The 27,695-nt window shown below is 43.9% G+C and overlaps 1 long non-coding RNA gene and 1 pseudogene across 1 annotated transcript; both read left to right on the forward strand.

Annotated features, from left to right (window-relative positions):
• Positions 1 to 5,239: 5,239 nt before the first annotated feature.
• Positions 5,240 to 27,340, forward strand: LOC134482397 (uncharacterized). The gene is made up of 5 exons (XR_010058437.1): positions 5,240 to 5,400; positions 19,531 to 19,628; positions 20,891 to 20,983; positions 23,858 to 24,076; positions 25,131 to 27,340. It is a non-coding gene; the product is annotated as an uncharacterized LOC134482397 (long non-coding RNA).
• On the forward strand, positions 9,380 to 10,638 carry Rpl21-ps23 (ribosomal protein L21, pseudogene 23; annotated as a pseudogene).
• Positions 27,341 to 27,695: the final 355 nt, after the last annotated feature.

Consider the following 27,695-nt stretch of genomic DNA (forward strand, 5'->3'; position numbering starts at 1 on the left):
TTACATGAGAATTAGCTGGATGTTAACTCTTCTCTCTTAGACAGGCCATCTCAAGTTTCCGATGCTCACGTTTGAAGGATCAGAACGGTGGCTTGCAATTTTATCCTACCCTTCCCTGCCACTCGCCAGAAATTCTAGTTGGTGAAAGTCCATCTCCAAATGTTACACTAGAAGTTCAGCATACTTCTCTGTGAGGACATAATACACACTGAGAAAAATAATAATTGGTAGTTTACCACTTAATTTTCATCCCTTCAAATCCATGTATTATAGCTATGTGTCATATATATATATATATGTATGTATATATATATATATATATATATATATATATATATATATATATATATATATATACACTATTCCGTTCAGGAAGCTAGCTGGTGGAGTCTATTTCATCTTCCTTATTGCTTTGATCAGCTCAGTCCTGGATGGATTGCAAACCGTACCTGACAAAACACAAACTTCATAAATCTATGCATCCATCACCCTGAAATTCAGCTAAGGATCCTTAATTATAACCCAAAGAACGCAACCTTCTGTGGAAAAGGCGCAATGCTTATTGGGAAGTATTGCATTCAACCAGGAGTTCTGCCAAACGACTCATTCTGTCCTTCCTTAAGCATCCAGCCACACTGAGCGTCTTATAGGTCTAAGCCCTGTCTGCCTGTGTGGCCAACACACCTCTTGATCCCGATCAGGACCTGTGCTCTGGATTACTACATGGACTGTGTCAGGTTTTATTTTTAAAAAATCACATCATAGTACAGCTCTTATTAGAGTGCAGTAAACTTTAAAACAGATTTTTATTTTTTCACACGAACTGTCAAGCCAGTCTCCTCATCTTATATTTATGTGATTGACTTATGAAAGTCTAAATATGGGATTCTGCACTTAGCCCAGTTGGCTTTTCGTTCGCAAGATTCAATGAACCATTTTAATTTGTCAAAAACATTTTGAATTTTTATTCAAATGTGCCAGGATAGGATATTTTGGGCAAAAATGCATTAGCTGATTGACAAAGACTTCAAGGTCTTTTTTTTTTTTTTTTTGGTTCTTTTTTTCGGAGCTGGGGACCGAGACTTCAAGGTCTTTGATATTTGATCAGTGTGTTCAAGACATTTTTCTTCAAATTCTCAACCTGTACCATGCAAACAACAGTTGCTGGCCACAGTGGTTCTCCAGGACTTGCAAGATGGCTAGTTTGAATCGAAGTGATCTAGGAGCATGAAAAACACACCAGACTTCAAAAACCGAGGATCAAAGTAGAAAACTATAAAAGACTTCATTAGTAACTTTCACAAATATTTATTACATATTGGATGTGGCACATATTACATGGTATGTTTTAAGTATATATGGTCAAATAAACAGGTTATTAACATAAAATCGTCTTCATCCATGTGCTTGCTAACACATGGCTGCTAAAGTTTATAGTACTCTGTGCTTGACATAATTACTTCTGTTGGACTGTGTTACTTTAGAAGTTCAAGAGGTCCTTAGCTCCCTTCTATTGTAATCTGATAATTACAGTAAGCCAAAATTTTTGATATGAGGCCCAGTATTTGGTGTATGGACAAAAAAAGGAATATTGAGCTGTTAAAAAGGACCATGATATTGATAACCGAAAGGGACAGAAAAACAAAAAGGGTCAACCAGGCAGGGAGAGGACTCTCAAACTGAACAGCGATGTCTGCCGTTCCTATATGCTACATTATGTTACTGCTGCTGATGTTTGAGCAGAATGAAAGTTTATCTCTGTGCTTTATACAGGTCTTTTCTCCCAAACCTATCCAAGAGGGGACGTCTATTGTCCTGATCCAGCTTGGTGGCTGCTTTGCTGAACCCACCATCCTGTCCCAGCAAAGGAAGAGAGAAGTCTCATTTTTTCTGTGCTTCCTATTTTCCTGTAGTAAATCCTGCCTCTCCCTGGCATCAGTAACAGGTACAGACCTCAGAACGTCTTCAGCTGAGGTCCTGCCATTCTGTATTTTCTAGTCTTCAAATGTCACTTGACATGCGGGGGCAGAAGCAACAATTTTAAAGACCACCACCTTCCTCCTCCTCCTCTTCCTCCTCTTCCTCTTCCTCCTCTTCCTCCTCCTCCTTTTCCTCCTCTTCCTCCTCCTCCTCTTCCTCCTCCTCCTCCTCCTCTTCCTCCTCCTCCTCTTCCTCCTCCTCCTCCTCCTCTTCCTCCTCCTCCTCTTCCTCCTCCTCCTCTTCCTCCTCCTCCTCTTCCTCCTCCTCCTCTTCCTCCTCCTCCTCCTCCTCTTCCTCCTCCTCCTCTTCCTCCTCCTCCTCTTCCTCCTCCTCCTCCTCCTCTTCCTCCTCCTCCTCTTCCTCCTCCTCCTCTTCCTCCTCCTCCTCTTCCTCCTCCTCCTCTTCCTCCTCTTCTCCTTTTCTTCCTTCCTTCCTTTCTTTCTTCTTTCTTCCTCCTCCTCTTTTCCTCATCTTATTCTTTTACCTTAGCAGTGTCCTTGACTCTACTCTAGAGAAGGAGTTCAGTCAGCTGTTAACAAGTTTAGGTTCTATATCCGTGTCTCAATAATCTGCTGATTGAAATATTTAGGAAAAAAATATAGAAAGTTCCAAAAGTACAACTCTGAATCCATTGCTTGCCAAACACCATGGCGAATTAATGCAAATGAAGTAAGTGATGTCCAGGCAACTCTTGGAGCTGCTCACTGTCATTACTTCACAGCTCCTTTCCCAGCTCCTTCATCACTCCTAGGAATGTCATTCATCTCACAGCTCACCCTTATGCTATGTCTGCCTCTAACAGTTGCTTTTTATTGTCTGGCTTTACCAGAAGAGGGATGAACAAACATCTACAGGCCCCAGCTAGAGCACCAATGGCAGACAAGAGAAATGATTACTCTAAAGTCCAACTTAACAAGCCACTGAGTTTATTGGGGTTGCAAACAAGAGTATGGGTGAGGGGTTACTTACAAGAACATGGATAACTCCAAGGCAAGTACATCATCAAAAAAAAAAAAAAAAACAAACCCCAATAAGGGTGAGGACTCAAGAAAACTACAACTCTGGAGCTCCTTGCAAGACTTGTAGGCAACTTGACAAGCCAGATTGTCCTGTCTCTAGTAACTCTTATCATTTATGTAGCTTTGGGGAGGCGCCTTATGAATCTTGTACATTTCAGGAATTTCCCAAGACTTATGAGTTGTTGACTTCATGAACCTTGTTAGTTTTGCTTATTTCCTGAGTATGTATCTATCTATCTATCTATCTATCTATCTATCTATCTATCTATCTATCTATCTATGGATTTTTCAAGAGAGGATTTCTCTGTCTAACCCTAGAACTCATTCCACTGACCAGGCTGGTTTTGAACTCACAGAGATCCACCTGTGTCTACTTCCCTCTCCTGTGTCTGCCTCCCGAGTGCTGGGCTTACTACTTCCTAAGTCTTAAGATGGAACTTTTCAGTTGAGAGGAAATTGCTATGTAACACCTATGCACTGAACAGGCACAGAGTGTCACTGTTTTCTAAACAATATAGTGTAAACTCCATGTCCATAGCGTAACATTCATAGTGTGTTAGTAAGTATAGTAATTATAAGTAATTAGACATGATTAAAAATATGTGGAAGGATGTGTAACTTACATACATACATACATACATAAAAACATACATACATACATACATACATACATACATACATACATACATACATACATATGTAGAGATGAAAATCTTCTATCTTACATAAGAAACTTGAGCATCTGAGGATGTGAGTACCTGCGTTGTTTCTAGAACCAAGTTCTGTGGATGAAAAGTGAGACCTGTGTACATTCCTAGGTCCTTTCACTGGGTTGGGGCCAGGTAGACATTCACCATCGATGAGAGTCCAGACTATACTTACTGAAGTTAACTAGCAGCCTCCACACCTCTAGGTTGAGTTTCTAAATTATGAAGGCAACCAGGCTGACTTTTACACAGATGGCTCCAGTGTTTCCTCTAACTGAATTCCAATGCAAATAGGTTTTGCCAAAGTGGGAGCTGAGAGTGTGACAGGGATTTCAATTGGCATCCTGAGGCTTTGACAGCCCCAGACATCTGTATTCAGTACTCGTGACGTTTCAAAAAAAAAAAAATGAATCCGGGTTGGAAGTCAGAGCATCTTAAATAAAACTCTGAAGCTGGAGTGTTCCTTGAAATTCGAAACAGTGAGTTTCTGTTTTTCAAGGTAACTGTGGCAAGTCACAGTCTCCAGGCCTGTGGTGTTTACTGCCGTATCTCTGGGCAGAGGCATACGGACACCATCAAATCATACAGGGATTGTTTATGACTTCTCTCGTCATCTGTGTCTTCTCCCCTTTAGGGCTTCCTGTTTACAAAGCCAGGAAGAAGTATATTCTCTAGACAGTGGAAGGATGTTGCCATAGTCTTTGTCAACCTGACACAAAATTTGACACACTTGGGAAGAGTAAATATCAACTGAGGAATTTCCTCTATCAGGTTGGCCTGTGGGTAAGTCTGTGGGGACATTTTCTTGGTTTCTCCTCAGTAAGGGAGAGGCCACCCCCACTGTGAATAGTGTCATCTCTGGGCAAGTGGGCCTGGGTTCTATTAGAAAGGGAGCAGAACAAGTTAAGGGGAGCAAGCCAGTGACCAGCATTTCCCTGTGATCTCTATTTCAGTTTCTGCCTCCAGGCTTCTGTCCTGCCCTGACTTCCCTCGGTGATGGACTGTACCCTATAAGTCAGATAAACCCTTTCTTCCTTTTGGTTATGTTATTTAGACAGACACAGTTGTATAGTACATATGTGTGTGCATGCATGTGCATGTGCTCATGTGTCTGCATGTTTGTTTCTGTGTGCATGTGCTCATATATACGTGTGTGTGTGTGTGTGTGTGTGTGTGTGTGTGTGTGTGTGTGATAATTTGATTTCCACAGAGGTATAAGAATTAGCTGAATGCAGAGGTTGCAAAAGGGAAATATTAAGGTCTTATGTTTGTTGCTAAGAGATGGAACTGGAAATGAAGGGGACAAAGAATAGAAGCAGAGAGCAAGTCTCATCCATATTCCAAGTTCATTTATAATTCACCTCTACTGCTCACCCACTAGAGTTATGAACCGTGATATCTAGTTAGTGTTAGCCCAAAGCCATGCATTTATTTCAGCTTACTTAAAACAGTGAAGTTAATCATTTACAATGCTGTTTTCCCAACTAATAAAAGGAAAAGAGAGCGCAGAAACAGCATGGGGTCTAATGACAAGCACAGATGACTCTAATGACAAGCACAGATGACTCTCGGGCCCAGCAATTGAAGGAAGTGGTGCCTGCCACTGCTAACAATACAAGGAAACCAGCTTATGCATGCTTGCGCTCTCTATGGCCAAAGAAGTCAGCACTGCACCATGTGCAGGGAAATCTGAGGTAGGAGAATGATGAAAGAATTCTTCCTTGCTTAAAAGCTATGGTCTCTACCGAATCTCCGTGAGCCACTTTCCCATTGCTATGGCGAATAACACAAGCTAAGTAACATATAAAAATCATCTATCTACCTCAGAGTTTTGGTGGCTGAAAACCTAAAAGCATGGTCCAGTTTGGGTATGTATCTCATAGTTGGTGGCAGCAAGGCAGAAGTGAGAGCATGGGTGCTCATAAGGGAGAGAGAAAGCGCAGCATGATCCTGTGGTCAGGCCTGGGCTTCTATTACGATTAGAGAATTCTAGTGAGAATTCAGTTGCCTCTCCAAACAGACACCATAAACCCCTGTGAAAGTAGCAACACTCAAAGCCAAAAGTACTTCCAGGAGCTCATCCCTCTGGAGGTCCTACCTCCTGCTAGTATTGTCAAGCAGGGGGCTAAGAACATGACAGTTTGGGGAACACACTTAAACCATGTCCAAACCATGGCAACACCCCATAGTCTCGACATTTATTTTAATGCTACAAAGTTTTCTTAACTTTAAAAACCTTTACTCATTTATGATTTCCTATAGGAATATGTTGTGTGTTGAACCTATTACTCATACCTACTCCTTCTTATTGTCCCTTTCAACATCCTTCCTCTCTGCCCTCTTTATCCCCTAGATAATTTTATTTCTATTTCATCTCTCTCTCTCTCTCTCTCTCTCTCTCTCTCTCTCTCTCTCTCTCTCACACACACACACACACACACACACACACACACACACACACACTTTTACAGGCTATCCAAAATCTAGGTACCACAGATAAGAGATAAACACATCTCCTTTTGAGCTTAGGATATGTAGGAGCCATGCATAGTGGTTCATGCTTAATCACAGCACTAGGGATGTGGATGCAGAAACCATGAGTTCAAGACCAGCCTGGACTATATAGCAAGACCCTTCCTTAAGGCAGGGGAAAAAAACTGTAGAAAAGTAACAGTGACCCAAACTCAACTGTAGTTTCATTTTATTTTTGTAAGGAAAATTGCACACAAAGATACTACTTAGGAAAAACTTGAGTTCGCTCACATTCCTGAGGTGGAATCTAGATAGCTTTTATAAACTCTAGTCTACTCTGGTTGCTGTTTTTGGCCTACTTTCCTTGCAAGCAAGAAAAGACTTTTGGAAGTCCCTCAGCCCATGCTGTTTTCTCTGCTTACCAATGTCTAATTCAGGAGACCAGTTTTAGCCACTCTGGACAGGTTCTTGAAGGAGGAGCCAGGTCTCCCATGTTCTGTAATGACCAGGTTTTATTGAGGCCCAAACTGGCCCCTGTTAAATTACTGTGTGCCTAGCCAGGATCCAGTTTCTCACTGACAGGGATCACAGTGTGAGTTGCTTATGAAGTCATAGGTTTGTTTGCCTCTTGGTTTGGAGTGGGCTTAGGACTGAAAGAAAGACCTTTTAGAAACGAGTGATTGACCGAAAGTTGACTCGCATCTTATTATAAATATGTTCAGTGGCTTTTTCTTTCCTACTGAACCTCTCATCTGATAAATGCAATCTAAAACAAATCAGGTAAAACTAACAAGCAAGCAAACAAACAAAATGGCTGGGCCCGATTCATTAGAACCAATCCCACCTCTTCTGTGTTTCCCTTCTCAGTTTTCCTTGCTTTGAGCCTAGTCTTCAGGGATGACTGAATTCATATCACCCTAAGAAAGCCTTTGCGTTGCTCTATAAGTTCCATAGTGTTGGTAATCTTTGAACCTGTGTAATGACAAAGACTGTCCTTCATCAACATCCAGTCATGTTCTTTGAGCCTTATTCTTGTCTGAGCTTCAACTATGGCCTCTAAAGACTTGTGTGTACTCTAGCCTAGTTTCTAACAGTTTAAAACCTTGTCTCAGAGATCCTGGACCCATTGCCTTAAAAATCTCAAGGCTACTAAACAAGCTTTCTGCTCATTCAATAGAAAAATGAAAAAACCAGGCCCATTCCCTAGTCTTTATAGGAGGCTGGGAACCTGTCTTCATTCAGCTCCAGCCAGCAAGCACACATAGGTTTGATGTGGCTAACCCTGCCATAGTTGTTGCATGAACCATAGGCTACAGCTTGGGTCTAGATTGTCCTCCAAGGTTCCTGACTTAAGGGCTTTCCCCCATGTTGATACCATTGGAAAGTGGACAACTTTAAGAGGTGAGACCTAGCAGGAGCTCTTAGGTCATCAGGGGTGACCTCCCTATAAGAGTCTGTGAGATAACTGTCCTGTTCCTCCTCCTCTTTTCTCCTTCCAGGCCCCAAGAAGATGGGTGGTGTTCTCACTCATTTTCCCCATAATACTCTGCCTTTGTATAGGTCTAAACGATAGGCCCAGTTCATCACAGACCAAAACTCTTGGCCATCTCTGTGCAACTCAGGTGAACTCAGCTCAACCTGGACTGTTTTCCTGCAGAAGTAGTTTATCACTGACTAAAATCTTCTTAGTACTTCAGTTGTGTCCAGCCTTAATTCTCTAGACAACATGACCTGGCTACTGTCCAAACCCATTGAGAATAGTGACTACATCTTATTCATTTCATTGTTTGCATGGTTATTTGTACATAGAAGTACATATGACTTCTCAACAACCAACTCCAGAGGGAATGGGACAGTGGCAAGACAGGGAGATAAAATTTATATAAACGACAACCTTTGTCTTTCCTGAAGCTGAAGTCATGGGACTGAGATATTCATTTGCACAAACTCAGGCTCACAGAGTCTTAGTTACTATTCTACTGCTATGAGAAGATACCATGACCCAAACAACTCTTATGAAAGAAAGAATTTGGTCAGTTTTACAGGGTTAGCCTGTGATCCCTGTGGCAAGGAACAAACAGGCATGGTGCTGGAGCAGTAAAGAAGAGCTTCACATCCTGATCTTCAGGGAAAGAAGGAGGGAGAAAAGGAGGGAAGGAGAGAGGGAGGAGAGAGAGAGAGAGAGAGAGAGAGAGAGAGAGAGAGAGAGACTAGGCCTGACACAGGGTTTTGAAACCTCAAAACCCAGCCCCAGTGATACACCTCCTCTAACAAGACCACATTTCCAATCCTTCCCAAATAGTTCCACTAACTGATAACCAAGCGTTCCAATATGGCAGCCATTTATGGAGGCCATTCTCATTCGAGTCATCAATTGTTGTATCAACTTTTTCTAGACATGTTCCTTTTAATAAATACTTAGATGAAATTAAATCTCTTTTATTTTATGTAAATGGATATTTTGTCTGGCATATGTCTGTCTACCACGTGTATGCCTGGTGCTGATCAGGCTAGAGGAGGGCCTCATTGGATTCCCTGGAACTGGAGTTACAGGTGGCTGTGAGCTTCAGTATGGAGCCATCTCTCCAGTCCCTTCCAGATTGGTCTTTGTAATCCATACCTGAGGTATTGGTAGTTCCTCTCCATGACAGTTGACAAGGGTCCTACAACTCTGTATCCTTGGTTCCTTGATTGTGCATATCCCACAAATGTACATCATACATAAGCAAATACTATACATGTACACACAAACACATGTTACACACATGCCCACACACCACACACCCACATTTAAATCTCTTCTCTGATTTAATTTTTTCTTCTTCTTCCTCTTCCTCTTCCTCTTCCTCTTCTTCCTCTTCTACTTCTTCTTCTTCTTCTTCTTCTTCTTCTTCTTCTTCTTCTTCTTCTTCTTCTTCTCCTCCTCCTCCTCCTCCTCCTCCTCCTCCTCCTCCTCCTCCTTCTCCTCCTCCTCTCCCCCTCCCCCTCCCCTTCCCCCTCCTCCTCCCTCTCCTCCTCCTCTTTCTCTTCTTCTTTACTTGCTCTTCTCTTGAATCATACAATTTTGTAAAACATTAAACAGTGCTTAGGTTCAAACCCACAGGGGTGGTATTTCCCAGGACCTACACATTTACAGAATTATTTATTATTTTTATTCATTCATGTATGTACAGGCGTATATATGTACACACATATGCAGAAGCCAGTGGTCAAACTTCCGTGTTTGCTCCTCTTTAGTCATCATCGGCCATGTTTTGTTGTTAAGACAAAACTCTCATTGACCTGGTGCCTCTAGTTTAAGTAGACATGCTGGTCAGCAAGTCACAAGGAGGTTCCTGACTCTGCCTACCTAGCTCTGAGATTACAAGCACATACCACCAAGCCACACTTTTTAATGTGGGTTCTGGGAATTGAACTTAGGTCCCATCTTCCCAGCCCCGAGAAGGAACTATTAAGGTGAGAACACTATGGTATTTTAATGAATGTCTAGAACTCCCATGATGTAGAGCGCACTGCCTTTTAAATTCCTACAAATTCATGAGCACCTGCCGTGCCAAGAAAAGAGAGACATTTTAGGAAGGGGTGCTCCATGGCACCATGCTCTAACAGCAACCTGGGCTGTCTGGGCCAACTCGGACAAGGGAGGCCTTTGAGAGCCCAGATGGGCGGACAATCGATGGCATCTTTACAGGGATGTAGCTGGAGTGAGTTTCAGTGAGCCCAGGACTTTTGTCCTCTGGCATCATTTCCCTTCTCGATGGGCTGTGGTTCAAGGCCTTTTTATTACACACACCTAAGCAACTTCTGCTTGTTCTCATTGTCTTCTTTTTTCTTTTATTAAATAAACTTGTCTTAAAGTAGAATTGTTGTAAACTTCCCCCACAACCCCACCATGATAATTTTAAAAACAGCTACCATGACTTCAAAATGCTCCTTATGGCTGCCCCAGGGCAGCCATCTTCCAGTAACTCGCCAAAATGACAAACACAAAAGGAAGGAAGAGAGGTACTCTGTATATGTTCTCTAGCCCTTTTAGGAGACATGGAGTCATTCCTTTTGCCACATACATGTGAATCTACAAGAAGGGTGATATTGTAGACATCAAGAGAATGGACACTGTTCAAAAAAGAATGCCCCATTATTGTTACCACAGCAAAACTGGAAGAGTCTACAATGTCACCCAGCATGCCCTGGGCATCATTGTAAACAAGCAAGTTAAAGGCAAGATTCTGGCCAAGAGGATCAATGTGCGGATTGAGCAGATCAAGCACTCAAAGAGCAGAGACAGCTTCCTGAAGCGGGTGAAGGAGAGTGATCAGAAGAAAAAGGAAGCCAAAGAGAAGGGCACCTGGGTTCAGCTGAAGCTCCAGTCTGAGCCACCCAGAGAAGCCCACTTTGTGAGGACTAACAGAAAGGAGCCTGAGCTGCTGGAGCCCATTCCATAGGAATTCATGGCCTAATGGACAAAAAGGAAATAAAGGACTGGGACTGCAAAGTGTTTTCCTTTAAAAAAAAAAATGCTCCTTATGGGCTGAATTTGTCCCTCTTCCCAACTCATATGTTGACATCCTAATTCCCAGTACTCAAGAATGCAATTAGTTGGAGAAGTCAAGGTCCCTTTGAAGAGGTAACTGATGCAAAATGAGCTCATATTCATGGGTCCTAATCCAAATATGACCTTATAAAGAGAGGTGGCCAGGACACAAATGCACACAGAAGGAAGACCTCATGAGAACACAGGGACAAGACGGACATCTGCAAGCCAAGGAGACAGACAGGCTCTTGAAGAAACAACCTTAAAAACAATAATATCATCTTGCTCAGACTTCAGGGCCTCAGAACTGAAAAACCTGTTCCTGTGGTTTAATCTGTCCAGCCTGTGGTATTTTGTTATGGCAGTTCTTGCAGCCTGATACATGTCTCTGAGAAAAAAAATTATTTTGTAGACACAAACTACTCCATGAATGGATATATTCAAAGCCAGGAGGATGAACTGGAGACTGCAAAAATGAGGCCTTTTTAGAGTCCTAGATGATGCTTTTGCTTTTTTGTTATATGTTTGTAAAACTGTTGTATAAAAAAGGTACCCTGGACTGGGTACATGACTCATCGGTAAAGTGTTGGTTGCATAAGTCTGAGGAACTGAATTCATATCCCCAGCACCCACATAAAAAGTTGGGTGTAGCAGCACGTGTCTGTCATCCTGGTACTGAGGCAGAGCCAGGGGCTTGCTGAACAACCAGGCCAGCCAAGCTGGTAAGTCCTAGATCCGGTGAAAGACCACATCTCAAAAAAGTAGGGTGGGAAGCCACGGACATCTGACAATGACCCCTATACACAAGAATACACATGCACACACATGGGTACATTCATGTGCACACATCTGGATATATAACACACAAAATACATGAAGGAGGAGGGGGGGAGGAGAGAAGAAGGAGGACCAACTATATGGTGAAGAAGTCACAAATCTACAATCCTAGCCCTTGGGAGGATGAGACAACCGGGTTGAAAGTTAATAACCATCCTGGGCTATATAGCAAGACCCTGTTCCATAAAAAAGAAAAACAATAAAGAAAAACAGTGTAATGATGCAACTGTCTATTACTGTGGAGCAGAAGTGTTTAATCCTGCCCTACTAAGGACAATTATGCTGGGAGATGTGCCGCCATGATTGCTGAGGTTTAGTATCCATCTCCAGAATCACTGGATAGCTGCCTGTGTTAGGCATCCGGCCCTCAGCCCAGGGACTTCTAATGAGTGCCTAGGGTTGGGAAAAAAATAGTTGGAAACCAGTTAATTAGAGAAAACTCTGACAATTAAATGTTTGCAAAGGGAGTCATTCTGTTTTATATTTCCAAAGATCCAACAGCACACGCCGCTGCCCATTGCTCTAGCACTGTGAATACACTTCTCACTCCAAGTATAGCTTCCTACCTCCTGCCCCTCGGTCACTGGGGAGCTGGTTGATAATGCCCTGTGGAGCGAGAACAGAAGCCACTTAGTGATGTCTTCGCTACTGATCAAGGCAAGTTACAAGTTTCAGGGCAATGCCTATGCGAAGAAGAAAGTCCATTTGGAGAGGGGCGCTTTGCAGCCCACATCCCCCTAATTAGCAACCCTGCCCTGTTGGCTTCCTTTGGTGGAGCTGGGGTGACAGCCAGTTCCCTGGAACTTGGCAGCCAGTGAAAGCCTATGGGTGCCAATTAGCTTGAGTTGCCTTCAACCCCGAGCTACTTAATGGTGGCTTTTTAATGTTTGTTGGTTTTTCATTAAAGATTGATCTGACTCTGTGGATTTCTAATGTCCTTTTATTTGGTAAATCAATCTTAGCCTGGCAGTGTCACATACACAGGAAGACCTTGGCTGGAAGTGACTTTTGAAACTCAGCTCTCAGTTGCAGAAGAGGGACGAAGGGAAGGATGAAGGTGAAATGGGAGGCGGGGCTCTCCTCCACAGTGTGGAACACCCAAAAGACCCCGAGTTCCAGCTGCAAGAGAGGGTGGCACTAGGTGATCTTACACAGCTGCAGCAAGGACAGCCATTGGAATTCTACCCTTTTCTATGTGGCGTTGCAGTGACTATTGTTAAGAAAGGAAAATGAGGAACAGATCAAGAGATTTGGCAACTGTACACTCAAGTTTCACTTCAACCTTGGTCTCTAGCAACCAGGATGGTAGAGACGTTAGTCAAAAGCGTTTACCTGGTCTCTTGAATATTCTGATTGGCTCAGCCAGGCAATCCGCCTAAACAATTGGATGAGGTCCCTCTGGGATATCTCCAGAGGATTCTCACCCCTGGCCGGGCTCCCACCTCTAATTTATCTTGTACGTAACAAGATATCCTGACAACAACTTTTGGCAGGAGCTAGTGAGGGAAGGACTTGTTAACAAGCCTGTCTGGTAACCTGCTCCCGGTGCAGCTGTTCTGTGCTCTATTAGAGCCAAGGGTGTTCAGCTGTGGAACCCTTGGCTACCTGGGGCTCATGATCCAAGGAGGAGAGACCCCTGTGAACGTGGCCAAGAGAAGAAAAATAGTATGATCCATAATCTCATCTACCAAAGTATGGCTCATTTTGAATATACATATATATGTATACACACACACACACACACACACACACACACACACACATATTTGGGCAACATTCAAAGCTGGAAGTTTAGGCACTCCACCCCAATAGGAGCAGCAAGTTTTTATATGTTCAATATGGGGGCAAACAGGAGGAATCTGATTGGCCACTCTGGGTTCTTGCCATAGGTGAATGGACTTGACATAGCATTTACCTTATTTGGATATGACCCAGTGTTATGTTCTCTCTTTTTTTAAAGATTTATTTATTTTATGTATATGAGTACACTGTAGATGCCTTCAGACACACCAGAAGAGGGCATCAGATCCCATTACAGATGATCGTGAGCCACCATGTGGTTGCTGGGAATTGAACTCAGGACCTCTGGAAGAGCAGGCAGTGCTCTTAACCACTGAGCCATCTCTGCAGCCCCCAATGTTATGTTCTTAATTATAGAGCTAACCAGTGGGTTTACTCTGTGTGACTAACTGAGGCTATTTAAAGCCAGTTATGAGGAATATTTTCAAGTAAGTTAGAGGTCGAATACACAGGAAGTCTTGTTGAGAAGCATTTACTCAGCTCACTGGGTGATCCTTGTTGTTTTTTTTTTTTCTCACGATTTTGTCATTCTAACTGGAGTGAAGTTATTTCCCACACAGTGTGTAGACATGTGCAACCACTTAAGACTCTGAAAGAGATAGAGTTTGACAGGGAGACTATGATGCTGACAGGAAGGTGATGGCAAGAGACATGAAATGCCCTCAACTCTGGAGCCCCACCAGCAAGGTCCCTGAAGCAAACCAACCACGGTCAGGTAAACCAAGCCAGTGGTCCTCGGTCTCCTTAATGTTGTGATTCTTTACCCCTTTTCCCCATGTCGTGCTGACCCTCAACCATAAACTTATTTTCATTGCGAATTCATAACTGCAATTTCCATTGTAATGAAAATGTGTGATACTCTGGGTATCTGTCATATGACTCCCGTGGAACGTTAACCTATGAAGGAGTCACGACCCACACGTTGAGAACACCTGCTTTAAGTGGGCTTTTCATGCGGCTCCTCTCTGGAATTTTAAAGGGATGCCTCTCTTTCCACACAAGAACCCATCATGCTGTCTTTGTTGCTAACCTACCCCAAGGCCTGATCACACCTGCCCAGAGATGACTCTCTCTCTCTCTCTCTCTCTCTCTCTCTCTCTCTCTCTCACTAAAGCTCATCCTAAAGTGTTAGCTTTCTTCTCTAAGAACTTGCTCTCCCACAAGAACTATATCACTTGTTGCCTAGACTCAGAAATCTCAGACCTGGATGAGGAAAGGGATCTGGAGATGAAAAACAAAGTCCCAAGGCTGTGGGGGTGGGGGTTGGAGATGGGGTGTCCTGTGGAAATACCCAAACTCCCTACCCTCCTCTCTAAACATGAGCTTGTGCGGGCCATTTAAGATTCAGACTGTAGATCCCGCATACTGTTGAAAAGTGAAGGCCGAGCTCTCTCTCACCTTCATGGGTTCAGAAGCTGAGGTCAAAGCTGAACAAGAGAGAGGTTGCTAACAGTTAGAGAGGATGCGGTTCGGTGTGCCAGCCTGACCCCGGCACCTCCTTCCTCATCTGTGAGACTTACTTTCTTAATCATCAGCTTCGCGAATCCAATCTCTTTGCACCGCTTCATCGTGCTGGGCATTCTCAACTGTGTGCAAGAACATTTGGTGGTAAATATCTGAGTGGGAGAAAGGTTTGGTCTTTTACAAGTTAATAAAGTGCCTTGTTAATTGGCTTTTAATTATCTCGTTTTAATTATCTCTCATGACCAATGCCGCAATGTTGCAGAATTCCAAAGGTTGCTCATATGTCTCAAGTCAGATGCTAGAACCCAGCCCTTCTACCTAAGTTGGATTCCAAGGCATCCTATGACTGTACAGAACTTGAGCCACAGTCACCCTGCTCTGTTCTTAGAAAGTGGTCAGGATGAGGCCCCAGCTCTTAGCTAATGTGGGCCCTGGGCCTGATGTACCAGAGCCCACCAGGTTGTATATGGAACCAACTCTGTAGCCTCAAAGGCTCCTGAGATGTTCCTCCACTTGGATGGTCATGAATAAAAGGGAGGATGCTGGGAAAATCGAGGAATTTTCAACGATCACTAAAGACTGCAGACACTACCTGTGCATTATAGTGGCTCACGTATTCGAGTACCTAAAATAAATAGAGAAAGGGCAGCCGTCACCCACAGGAGACATAGGGTATACAGTCTGTGGCATGGTCTCAGGGGAGCTGCATTCCATTCTGGTCACAAACTAAGTTTGGCTTTAGGTCACCTCCTTCTATGTTGTAAGTTCGGCCTAAAGGTTTTTTTCTGTGTCTAGTGAACCTCTTGGTATGAAAAGATTCCTGTAACTGGACTTGTAGCTGAATCCCAGTCAGTCACAAGTCAACTACTGGAGTCCAGTTCCAGTAGGAAGGAGCTAAGGCCAGTCAGCCTGGTCAGTGGCTCACTTTGTTTGCTGTCCTCCTTTGATATGCTGGGCAGGGCCCTTCTGGACCTCTCTTTGTCAGTGAGTACTATTGTCTAATTCTGGAACGGCAAATAAAACTAATTAAGATCTGTGAAATTAGATTTGCGGTAATTTTATCTTCTAATTATGCAGTCTCTTTAGCACTTAATTCTGTTCAGTCGAATAAGAGGGACCCAGCGTCATTCATGTGAGAGAAATTAAACCTGAAGAAACTAGGGACTTAGCCTCAAGGCTGAGCGCGGTTCGATTGTTGATAGAGCTGTGGTTAACACAAGGGCTAATGAGAGAGAGAGAGAGAGAGAGAGAGAGAGAGAGAGAGAGAGACAGAGAGAGAGAGACAGAGAGACAGAGACAGAGACAGAGACAGAGACAGAGACAGAGACAGAGACAGACAGAGACAAACAGAGACAGACAGAGACAGACAGAGAGACAGAGACAGACAGAGAGACAGAGACAGAGAGACAGAGAAAGAGACAGAGAGTGTGACAGAGTCAGAGACAGAATCATAGACAAAGAGACAGAAGAAGAATGCCTATGAGCAAAATGTTCTAGTGATCTAACCGAAGCCCCATCAGTCAAAACATCGATACCTTGAGAATTAGCAGCCATGCTGACTTTCAAAGAGGAGAAGACTACCTTCTACTTCCCTCAAGCTAATAGAGATTAGTCATGTGGATCCTCTTCCCCATGTCTACCAAGAACAGCATCCACTTTGAGCTCCTACACAGGGGAAGCCCTGAATGAAGGAAGAAATGACTTGTCTTATGGTTTCTACTGCTGTGATGAACCATCATAACCAAAAGCAAGTTGGGGAGGAAAAGGTTTATTTGGCTTACACTTCCACATCACTGTTCATCATCAAAGGAAGTCAGGACAGGAACTCAAACAGGGCAGGAACCTGGAGGCAGGAGCTGATGCAGAGGCCATGAAGGGGTGCTGCTTACTGGCTTGCTCTCGATGGCTTGCTCAGCTTGCTTCTTATAGAACCCAGGACCACCAGCCCAGGGGTGATGCTACCACCCTCAATGGTCTGCACCTTCCCCCATCAATAACTAATTAAGAAAATGCTCTACAACTAGATATTACAGAGGCGTTTTCTAGACTGAGGCTCTCTCCCCTCAGATGACTTTGACTTGTGTCAATTTGACATAAAATACCCAGCACACAATTGATTGTTTTAGGAAACTGTCTTAGCTATGGTTACTATGGCTGTGGTAGAACACCATGACTGAAGACACTGGGGGTGGAAAGGGCTTATTCAGCTTACACGGCCACAGCACTGTTCATTATGGAAAGAAGCCAGGGTAGCAATTCAAACACAGCAGGAACCTTGGAGGCAGGAGCTGATGCAGAAGCCATGGAGGGCCGCATGGAGGGCTTGCTTCCCCTGACTTGCTCAGCCTACTTTCTTACAGAACTCAGGACCACCAGCCTAGGGGCTGGTCCCACCCACAGTGGGCTGGGCCCTCCCCCAATGACCACTAAGAAAATGCCTTACCAGATCATATGGAGGTGTTTTCTCAATTGTTGTTCCTTCCTTTCAGGTAACTCCAATTTGTGTCAAATTGATAGGAAACTAGCCAGGATGGAAACCCTCTGACTCACTGACAGAGCTGGGACTTAGTGTAACTTTGAGGAACACAGAAGATATGGGCAGTTCATCCACACTGATGAACTTTTGGTGCTGATGCTGATGACATCGCTGCTCTTATTTATTGAGGGACTACTGGGTTCAGATGCCTCGCTAAATCTAATAAGAATGTTAGCTCACGAACGTCCACGCCTATCCTGTGAATGGGGTATTACAGGCTTTGCCTTCTACAGGAAGAAGCAGAGTTCACAGAACTCATGGCTTCTGTAAGGTCATTCAGCTGATCAACAGTGGTGCCCAGCCTGAGATGCTCACTCTGATATTTCTACCACACACACAGGCTGCCAAATCCTAAATCTCCCCGTGCTATAGAGAGAACCTATGAATGAGACTCAGACAGGAATGGGTTAAGAACTCATTTCAAAACTTACAGCTATATATGGTCTTGGACAATCGTGTGTGTGTGTGTGTGTGTGTGTGTGTGTGTGTGTGTGTGTGTGTGTGTGTAATCTCTGTTTGCCTGTAACTCTCTGTATAGGCCAGGCTGGCCTTGAACTGAGAGATCTGCCTGCCTCTGCCTCCTGAGTACTGGGATTATAGGCGTGCACCACCATGCCCAGCATATGCAATATAGTAAATTCACTCCCACTCCTAATGAAATACCGATAAGCAAAAGAAAAAAAAGAAACCATAACTAGCTGTGCACTTGCCCACTTCCCAAGGAGGATGACACATGGAGTCCCTGACATCAGGCAACTTCCTCCAACAAGGCTGCAGAGCAGGCCTGCCTTTGTGGGGCTTGCCATTCGGTGGCATTTAAAGTCACCCTGCATTAGAAAGTGTTAAACACTATTCAAAGACTTAGGCAGAGATGGACATGCACGAGGAAAAGTCTTCTCTGTGGAGGTGACATTTTAGTGAGGCCCCGGTGACAGGGCTTCTCCCTGTGGAGGAGGAGCAGCTACAATTCAGCTCTCATGAAGAGCACAAGACAGAGCAAGGCTTAAAGGAGTGGGCCAGAATGAGGTCAGGGGTTAGACTGGGAACTCCATCACACGGGCCTTACATTCGCAGTGTGTCAAGTGAGTTACAGGGTCAGATCATTAGCTGCCTCCCCTAGAAAGCTCTTGACAGCTCTGGGAAGTGCAGGGCAAGAGAGAAGGAGTCTAGCTACGAAGTTCTGCAAGTGGACAAGAAACGCTAACCACTAGGATTCCAAGTTTTGGTGGGGGTTGGCAGGGATAGGTGATGTTTTAGGAATGGGGTTCAGGAAAACACGGGGAAGCTATAATAACATGCTGTTTTACTTCCTCCAGTCCTGACGACGTGCCTTCCAAATGAAGCTGGTGTCTTTCCACTTAGGGACATATTGCATGGGAGAATGTGTTTCTGTAAGGGTCACTCTCAGCCTGAGCGATGTGCGTATTTAGAGGCACACGGGCTGAGCGCTGTCTGCTCCAGTGTGTTTACATTTCTTCTTAAGCACCTCTTCTCCTCTTACATTCCGATTAGCTCAATGTGGCTGCTTAGCAACTCCTCGGTCAGAAGGGTCATTCACTGTGTTAGGCTGTGTCTTCACTAGAGCACCTAGATTGCCTTTTGTCAAACGCGCCTGACCTCACGGGCTTCACGTGCACAATGGGAATGGTACCTCCTACCCTCGCCGCAGGGCTGACCTGAGGGTGCACACAGTGCAAGCACAGGGTTCCTGCTCCCTCACCAAAGGACCTCTGAGCGGTTTATAATGTGCTGTTCGTTCAAGGACTATTGTTTAAGCACAGACATTATTTCCATACTGTTCCAGATGTGACAGTGGCAACAGTGAATTAGATGCGGCTCCTGCCTTTGTGGGGCTGATATGCTAATTGGGAAGGAATGGGATGTGATGAGCAAAGAAATAATATAGCTTTAGCTTTCTTAGGACAAAAATAAAATAGCACTGTGGGCTGGAGAAGGGTGGGTGCTCCCAGACAGTCTCCACAGCATGGAGACACTGGCTCCGAGATCCAGGATTCTAGTGAATGCGATACTCTTGGTCCCAATATGGTAGCTGTTATACCCATTGTTGTTTCTAAATAAAATGGCCAGTGGGGAACCTTGAAAATGAGTATTTTAATTAACTGGATTTATTTATTTATTTATTGCCAAAGAATGCTAATTCTCAAAGTCTTTCTGTTTCAGCTGCTCATTACTTCTAATACACCATAGCCATGCCCCTGACAGAGTAATGGAGAAGGAAGAAAGTCTGGCAAGCCTGAAGCATCGTTTTAAGATCTAAGGTCATTATCTATATCCCAATACTGTGTTCCACATATTGATGTAGATGCAAACACGGTTTGGCCTGAGTTGGATTCTGGTGACAGTGTGATTAGAACAGATCACTGTGGTCTAGCAAGCACAAGAGGAGTCACTAAGCTCCTGATATTTTGGTCCTCTGTATTTGAGTGTTTTGTCTTTTCCTCTTGGTCTTTGTGTTAGGCTTTTATTATTATTGTTATTATTGTTATTGTTATCATTGTGTCAAACACTTGGTATAAAGCAGCTTAAATAGGGAAAGATTCCTGGTTACTTTGTGGTTTCGGAGGTTTTGGCTACCACTTAGCTATCACCAGTTGAGACTCAAGCTCTGATACATGAGTCTTTTGTGGATCACTTCATATAAAAATCACAACAAATGTCTTCACCCTGCTTGCAGATACAATACATACATTAATAGTTACCAAATCCATTGTCAAAGACATTTGCATTCAGGTTTTTAAAAGTGGTGCTTATGGACCAGAGAAGCAGATCAGAGATTAAGAGCGCTGGCTGCTCTTCCAGAGGACTTGGGTTCAATCCCAGCACCAACATGATGGCTCATAATCACCTGTAGCTCCAGTTCTGGGGGAGATGGTGCCCTCTTCAGCACTGAAGACACTGCACACACATGATGCACAGATATACATACAAAACACTCAAACACCACATAAAATAAAAACAAATCTTTTTTTAAACGTGTTTAATAACAGCTGTTTTCTACTACACTGTAACAAATTATTACACACTTGAAATGGCTTGAAACAACACAAATTAATGTCTTTGTGGACTCAGAGATCAGAAGTCTAAATGCATCTTGTTTAACTAAAGTCAAAGTTTCGGTGAGCTCTGTGTTCTTGGGAAGATCTCCTTTCCTGACCCATCCAGTTCCTCAAGGAACATGTTTCCTAGTGCACACCCATTCTTCTGCCTTCCAGAAGACTGGCACCTGAAAATCCCCACCCCAACTCCTGCTTTCATGACTGTCCCTCCTCGCCGGACTCTAACCCTCTCATCTGCCTCCTTCTTATAACAAGCTGGCATAGTTTGACTCTTAAGTGTGTCCCAAATATCCAGAAAGGAAAATCTTGTTCCCAGGGTAGTGCTGCGATGGTTTGCATATGCTTGGCCAAGGGAGTAGCACAAGGGGTAGCCTTGTTGGAGGAAGTGTGTCACTGTCGGGTGGGCTTGGAGACCTTCCTCCTAGCTGCCTGAGGATGCTCAGTCTGTTCCTGACTTTTTTCAGGTGAAGATATAGAACTCAGCTCCTCCTGCACCATGCCTGCCTGGATGCTGCCATACCCCAGCCTTGATGATAATGGACTGAACCTCTGAACCTGTAAGCCAGTCCCAACTAAATGTTGTCCTTTATGAAGCTCGCATTGGTCACGGTATCTGTTCACAGCAATAAGACCCTACCTAAGACAGGTGCTATTGGAAGGTGGTAAAATGTTTACAGACAGAACTTCCATGAGTGTTAATGTCACTGAGGAGTGTGTGCCCTTGAAGAAGATCCTGAGATTCTGGTGTCCTTGTCCCTCTTTAAACTAATCATGAGGGAAGCTCTGTTGCTCTGCCATGTACTTCTCTTATGATATGTTGCTTTGGCTCGGACCAAAAGCACAAACTTGAGCCTCTGAACCTGTGGCCGTAACATAACCTCTATGATGAAGACCTCAGGGGTTTGTTACAGTGACGAATAGCTCCTGTTCCCTGGTAGTTACATTGATCCCAGTCCAGCAGCCAATTTCCAGTCTTGTAATTTGATTGCCTTTGCCAGGTCCCTATGTCCTTTTGTTCTGTGAGATAGCATAGTCACCCGTTCCAGGGGTAAGAGGTAGTCATTTCTCACTGCCATTCAGGACACAGTATTTCCGGTCTATCGCAACTACTGCCTTCTGATTTGTCATTAGAAACCTTTACTTGTGCACCCAGATTGTATTATCACATGAGACCCATTGTAACCAGCTATCAAAGCAGGTTCAAAAGTCCCCCAGGGAATGGAGACGCTGTTTCTCAGTAGCCAACCTGAAATGAGAAGCTGATCTTCTGTCCTGAATCCCTTAAGCCTTAAAGCTGTTGGATCCTTCCTTAGTTTATGTATAGATGAAGCTGAAGGCATCTGGTGGCTGAATTATGGGGTGGGAGTCACACCATACCACAGCAGCGGACCTGCTGAGCACTAAGTCAAGACGGAATTTCTGTGCAGTTCCTAGGAAATCTGGACTTTCTCTGAGTCCAGGCCAACAAAGGCCGCCTGTCAGCTCTGCACTCACAAGCAAAGGCCTCCCCTTCCCCCCACCAAAAGGTGTTGCTTGCAGTACTGGCACATTGTGTGTGTGTGTGTGTGTGTGTGTGTGTGTGTGTGTGTGTGTGTGTGTGTGTGTGTGAACTGACCTTATTTTAGATTTTAGAATGGAAAAAAACCACCACTGGGTCTACTTTTAGATAAGAATGATCCTATGACTTGTTATTCAGGCCAAAAGTCTTTCCTCTCTTTTCTTATATAATCAAATCGAATACAGCTGAATTCTGAGACTAGGAAAGAGACAGCTGACTGCTAACGTCTCTGGCCAGCTCTCAAGGTTGGGATGAACTTTCTGTTTAGCCTTTGTTTCGTATAGAAATCTCTCGAATTCCCTCCTTTAATTACATGGGTCTCCAAGATTCTACTGTATCTATCCTTTGGAAATATTTACTTCTTGCAAACCCCCCTCGTCCCGGTGTTCTCACTCAGAGATTAATTTTCTTAACTCATTGACTTCATCGTTTGTGTTTATAATGGTCGGAGGTGTGGAGCCTGGTCTTATTGGGTTTATGAATTCCAACAGGAGACTGAAGTGCTTTTCAGTCTCAGAAGCAAGGTCTATTGAAGCTGAGCTCTTTGATGTTCGACTGCACAATGAAAACCTTGTAAGGGAGCGCAGGACCTGGGAGGGTGGACATTTAAGCTCACATCATGGACAAGAATGAGAGCATTGTTTGGGCCCCAGCAGAGGACAGGTGGCTCGCAGTGAAGTCCAGAGTCGTGGGGTACAGACGAGAGAAGGGTTTCTGGGGGTTTTTGTTCTAGTCTACATTAGCCCTGCACACTGTGGGGCAGGCCAATAGACACACAGTCTCTCCCAGCCTGTTTCCACCTGTGGTGAGATGAGAGATGAGCTCACTATACTTTTTAGCTGTTTCTGGCAGGGTCGAAGGCAAACTCAGAGCTTGCCACCATGAGTAAGCACGGCCTTTTTGCACTGGTGAAAAGCAAAGCATCCAGAACCAACCGACGTCATCAAACTGCCATGATTGAGCCTTACTGCCTGTGCCTCAGACAGAGGATAATCTACAGAGAACTAGGTTTCGAATGCTTTTTAGAATCACCAGGATGGGGGCTGGGGATTTAGCTCAGTGGTAGAGCGCTGATCTAGGAAGCGCAAGGCCCTGGGTTCGGTCCCCAGCTCCGAAAAAAAGAACCAAAAAAAAAAAAAAAAAAAAAAAAGAATCACCAGGATGTAAGAGAATTTGCTTTTGATCCGTGACCATTTCAGGACCTGTTAGCCGCTATAATCTACATAGAAATGAAGGCTCAGCATCCAGTTCTTCTAAAAGCTAAACACAGAAGCCCTGTAATTACAGAACTCACCTGTTATCCAAACCTGGAAGAAGACAAAACCTAAGCAGGATTCCCCGGTGACTCAGGAAGTTAAGGAAGAGCCAGGAAGAAAACCTACGTTTCCCTCTTTGCAGACCCTTCTTGCTATCATTCCACCTTAAACAATGCACACGTGTGCCCTCTTTCAGTGTCTGGCAACGTGCTGGTTGAGTGGGTGTCCACAGGGATCTGCCATCTTTGTGCAGAAGATAGAAAATCAATGACCAAGATCATTTAGGTGACTACAGTGCCACACAGAAAGCAAATCATAGTAACAGGATCAAAATTAATGGGAAACGGGAAAAGAGGTTTTCTTTCTTTCTTTCTTTCTTTCTTTCTTTCTTTCTTTCTTTCTTTCTTTCTTTTTCGTTGTTGTTGTTCTGGGGCTCAGACCCAGGACCCTGTGCATGCTAAGCATATGCTTGCTACTGTGCTATATTTCCAGCCCAAGGGGTGGGGGGTGGCATGAGATGGATGGAGAGCTGTTGTTTACTCTTAAGCCACTCAAGATTCTCCAGGAAACATTGTACAACACAACACATGTAGAAAATGCATTTTTCTAACCTATAGAACAATGGAAATTTTTGAAGTAACAACTGAATTGATGTCTGAATGAGGAGAAGAACCTAAACATAGATATTCAGGGAAGAGTCTTCCAAGCCGAAGAAAGAGCAAACATAGGAACCCAGAGACGGCAACAAGCAAAAGACAAGGCCTCCTGGAAACAGAATGTGGGACCAAGAGCCTGGCCTGTGATGAGATCAGAAACATTGGCAGAGTCCAAGAGAGGTAAGTTCTGTAAGTTATCATAAAGGGTTTGCTTTTATTTCATAGATAACAGGAAGCTATTCATTATAAAGGCTTAAAGAGGGGCTGGAGAGATGGCTCAGGGGTTAAAAGCACTGACTGCTCTTCCAGAGGTCCTGAGTTCAAATCCCAAGCAAGCACATGGTGGCTCACAACCATGTATAATGGAATCTGATGCCCTCTTCTGGTGTGTCTGAAGACAGCTAGAGTGTACTTATATAAATAAAATAAATAAATCTTTAAAAAAAACAAAAAAAGCTGGGCTGGAGAGATGGCTCAGTTGTTAAGAGCACCAACTGCTCTTCCAAAGGTCCTGAGTTCAAATCCCAGCAATCACATGGTGGCTTACAACCATCTGTAATAAGATCTGATGCCCTCTTCTGGTATGTCTGAAGTTAGCTACAATGTATATAATAAATAAATAAACCTTAAAAAAACAAAAACAAAACAAAAAAAAGCTTAAAGAGGGTAGTCATGGGATCCAGTACATTCCTAAAGCACTTTGTTAAGTGAGGAATGTTGGATAGAAAGACAAAAAGTAGGAACCTGTTGTGTGTCAGACATTTTTCTGGGAAGATACAACACACACATCTATTTATTTACCCCACACTTGAACCCACAACATGTCAAAGTATGGATACCACCAAAGCGTAACTTGGTGGTCCCAGGAAGTTTATTGAGGTTTCTTACTGAGATATGGGTCGGGGGTTACTTACAGGAGCAGATATTACTCAAAACCATCTATATCACCAAAGCCTACCCCAGCATAGGTGATAGCTAACAAAATCTTGGAACCCAAACCACACTTTACAGTCATCGCTCAGCTTAACTGCTTGTATACTCTTGAGCAAGGAGGGGCCTAGTGAATCTGATCCATTTCAGGGACTTCCTGAATCTGTTTTGAGTTGTTCACTTTCTCTCTTAAGGGAATTTCCATGAAGTATAGAGTGCTTTACATGCCTCTAACACATTCTGTTGTTTCGCCTCCTTGTGAACTTCCTGTCTGAAAATATCTTGCTGTTTCTCTTCCCTTTAGATCCTATGCCTGAAGAAGTTTCCCTCCAAGACGGAAGTCTTTAACCTTAGAGGAAACTGTTCCCAACAGGACCCTGGTTGGAGGCTGGTAGGTATCACAGGCGAGGACAGTAAAGGCACACAGCGGGTAAGAAGAGAGGAAGTTGCAGACAAACACAAAGGTCTAGAGTATACTTTAGAGTTATTGTGGCAGCATCTATTAGATTTATGGAATATAAATGGCAAAGAGAAGTCAAAGATGCTGCAAAGGCTTGGGGACTGTCTTAGTTGACGTTCTATTGTTATGAAGAGACATTATGACCATGGCAACTCTTATAAAGAAAAGCACTTAATTGGGGCCGGCTTACAGAGGTTTAGGCCATTGTCATCGAGGTGACATCCAGGCAGACATAGTGCTGGAGAGGTAGCTGAGAGTTCTACATCTGGATCTACAGACCATAGGTAGAGAGAGAGAGACACTTGGCTTGGCTTGAGTATTTGAAACCCTGAAGCCCATCCCCAGTTACACACTTCCTCCCACCTCCTAATCCCTGTCAAGTAGCACCACTTCATAATGACCAAAACATTCAGATCTATGAGCCATTGGGGGCCATTTCTAGTCAACTCACCACAGAGGCAAACAAGTACTTCTGTGGAATGGTGAGCGCAACGTTAGATGTAGCAAGTTTAGACTGCACAGATGACACGCGCTTCTTTAAATGCTTTCTAATCTGCCTCTACTTGTTTCCAGTTCCTTCCTGTTTGGGGAATCTGGAAACTCCAAATTCCTGCCTGTGATTCTTGGGCAAATACCTCACATTTTCTTTATGGTTGATGACAATGAAATATACTTGTCAAGATGCCTACCTTGGTTTGGGTTTTGTTGCCCATCTCGATGAAGAGACACCATAACCAAAGCGACTCTTAACAAAATTTAAAAATTTGCAAGTGGGTCTGGCTTCCAGTTTCAGAGGTTTAGCCCACTGTCATCGTGGTGGGACACATGGCAGCGTGCAGGCTGGAGGGGCCAAGAGTTTTAATATCTTAATCCTCAGACAGAAGAATGAGACTGCATGCCACACTAGGCATCACTTGAGCATAGGAGACCTCAGAGCCCACCCATACAGTAACCCACTTCCTCCCAGGTCATACCTAATCCAGCAAAGTCATGCCTTCTAATACCGCCCCTCTCTATGGGCCAAGCATTCAAACGCATGGGTCTATGGGAGCCATACCTATTCAAACCACCACAATGCCTGAGTCTCACTGGAGATGCCTCTCACTAGATCCTTGCATTTGTTTTCCTTTATGAAAACCACAGTGCATTTGCCTCACAGATGGAGACAGAGGGGATGAAGGAGACCCAGAAGCCACTGGGACATAATCTCTGACATGCAACCTTCAGCGAGCACTAGCAATCTTGAAGAGTCAGCACTGAGGCTTCTCTTTTACTAGGTTGAAGGAGGCAGTGGGTAAAGGAAGGGGTTGCATGAAAGGAGGAACTGGGAGTAAAGGAGGAAGCCTCTAAGTCTGGCTGCCAGGAGAGAGGAGGGGACCAGTATCTCCTAGCAATCTGATTAGAAAACCCACAGGAGCAGCTTAGATGACAAAGGAGTTGAGGGCATTTACTTAGGAGCCAGGAATCACAAGAAGAATGAATTCTCCCTTGACTTGATAAGGATGCAGCTTACACCTGCATGAAGAAGAGGTTCCCAGATAAACAGGTAAGAGAAGGCCTAGGCAGGAGGCAGGAAGTGGATATCAAGGACTAAACCAAGTGTGCACAGACTATACTTTGGATGTATTCTCAAAAGGACAAATTAAAGGCTTGATCCCCCTTGGGAGATGGTAGAGCCTGAAGGGAGGGCTTGGGTTACTATAGTGTGCCCTTAAAGGAGGTTGTATGATTCTGATCTGTTCTCTCTTTTCTCTAGATTAGAGATAAGTAAACGTATTGACATTTTTGCAAACTTGGAAAAGAGACAGCCCAAAACTATGAGCCAAAAGTAGGCCAAAACTATGAGTCAAAACAACTTTTCCCCCTTGTAAGTTTGTTATCTGAGGTGTTTTGTTGTAGTATAGGAAAGCTGTTGATTCAAATTAAAACAGCCTCCAAGCCTACAAATATTCAAGGCTGTATATAGCCTACTGTCCTATCCCCGGGTTCTGTGTTTGGATCCATGAAGCACAGAAGAATATTTTTTAAAAAATGTGTAGGGTTGGGGATTTAGCTCAGTGGTAGAGCATTTGCCTAGCAAGCGCAAGGCCCTGGGTTCGGTCCCCAGCTCGGAAAAAAAGAAAAGAAAAAAATGTGTCTATGCCAGACACATTCAAATATTTTTGTCATTATTTAATAAACAATATACTGTAAGGTCTATATTTATGGTATTTATGGTACACTAAGTATTCTAAATAATTTACAAATGAATTCAAAGATATTGGGCATTCACAAACAGGAAATGTGTGGATACCACATAGAAGCTGTAGAATGTAGTCCTCTGAAAGAAAGAGCCTCCATTTTTATCAGGCCAGCTTCCGGCTTGCAAGGGTCCATCACACTTGGGCCTTTGGACTGTTGAAACTCCCT

The sequence above is a fragment of the Rattus norvegicus genome, chromosome 16 (genome assembly GCF_036323735.1).
Source record: "Rattus norvegicus strain BN/NHsdMcwi chromosome 16, GRCr8, whole genome shotgun sequence".
Taxonomy (NCBI): Eukaryota; Metazoa; Chordata; class Mammalia; order Rodentia; family Muridae; genus Rattus; species Rattus norvegicus.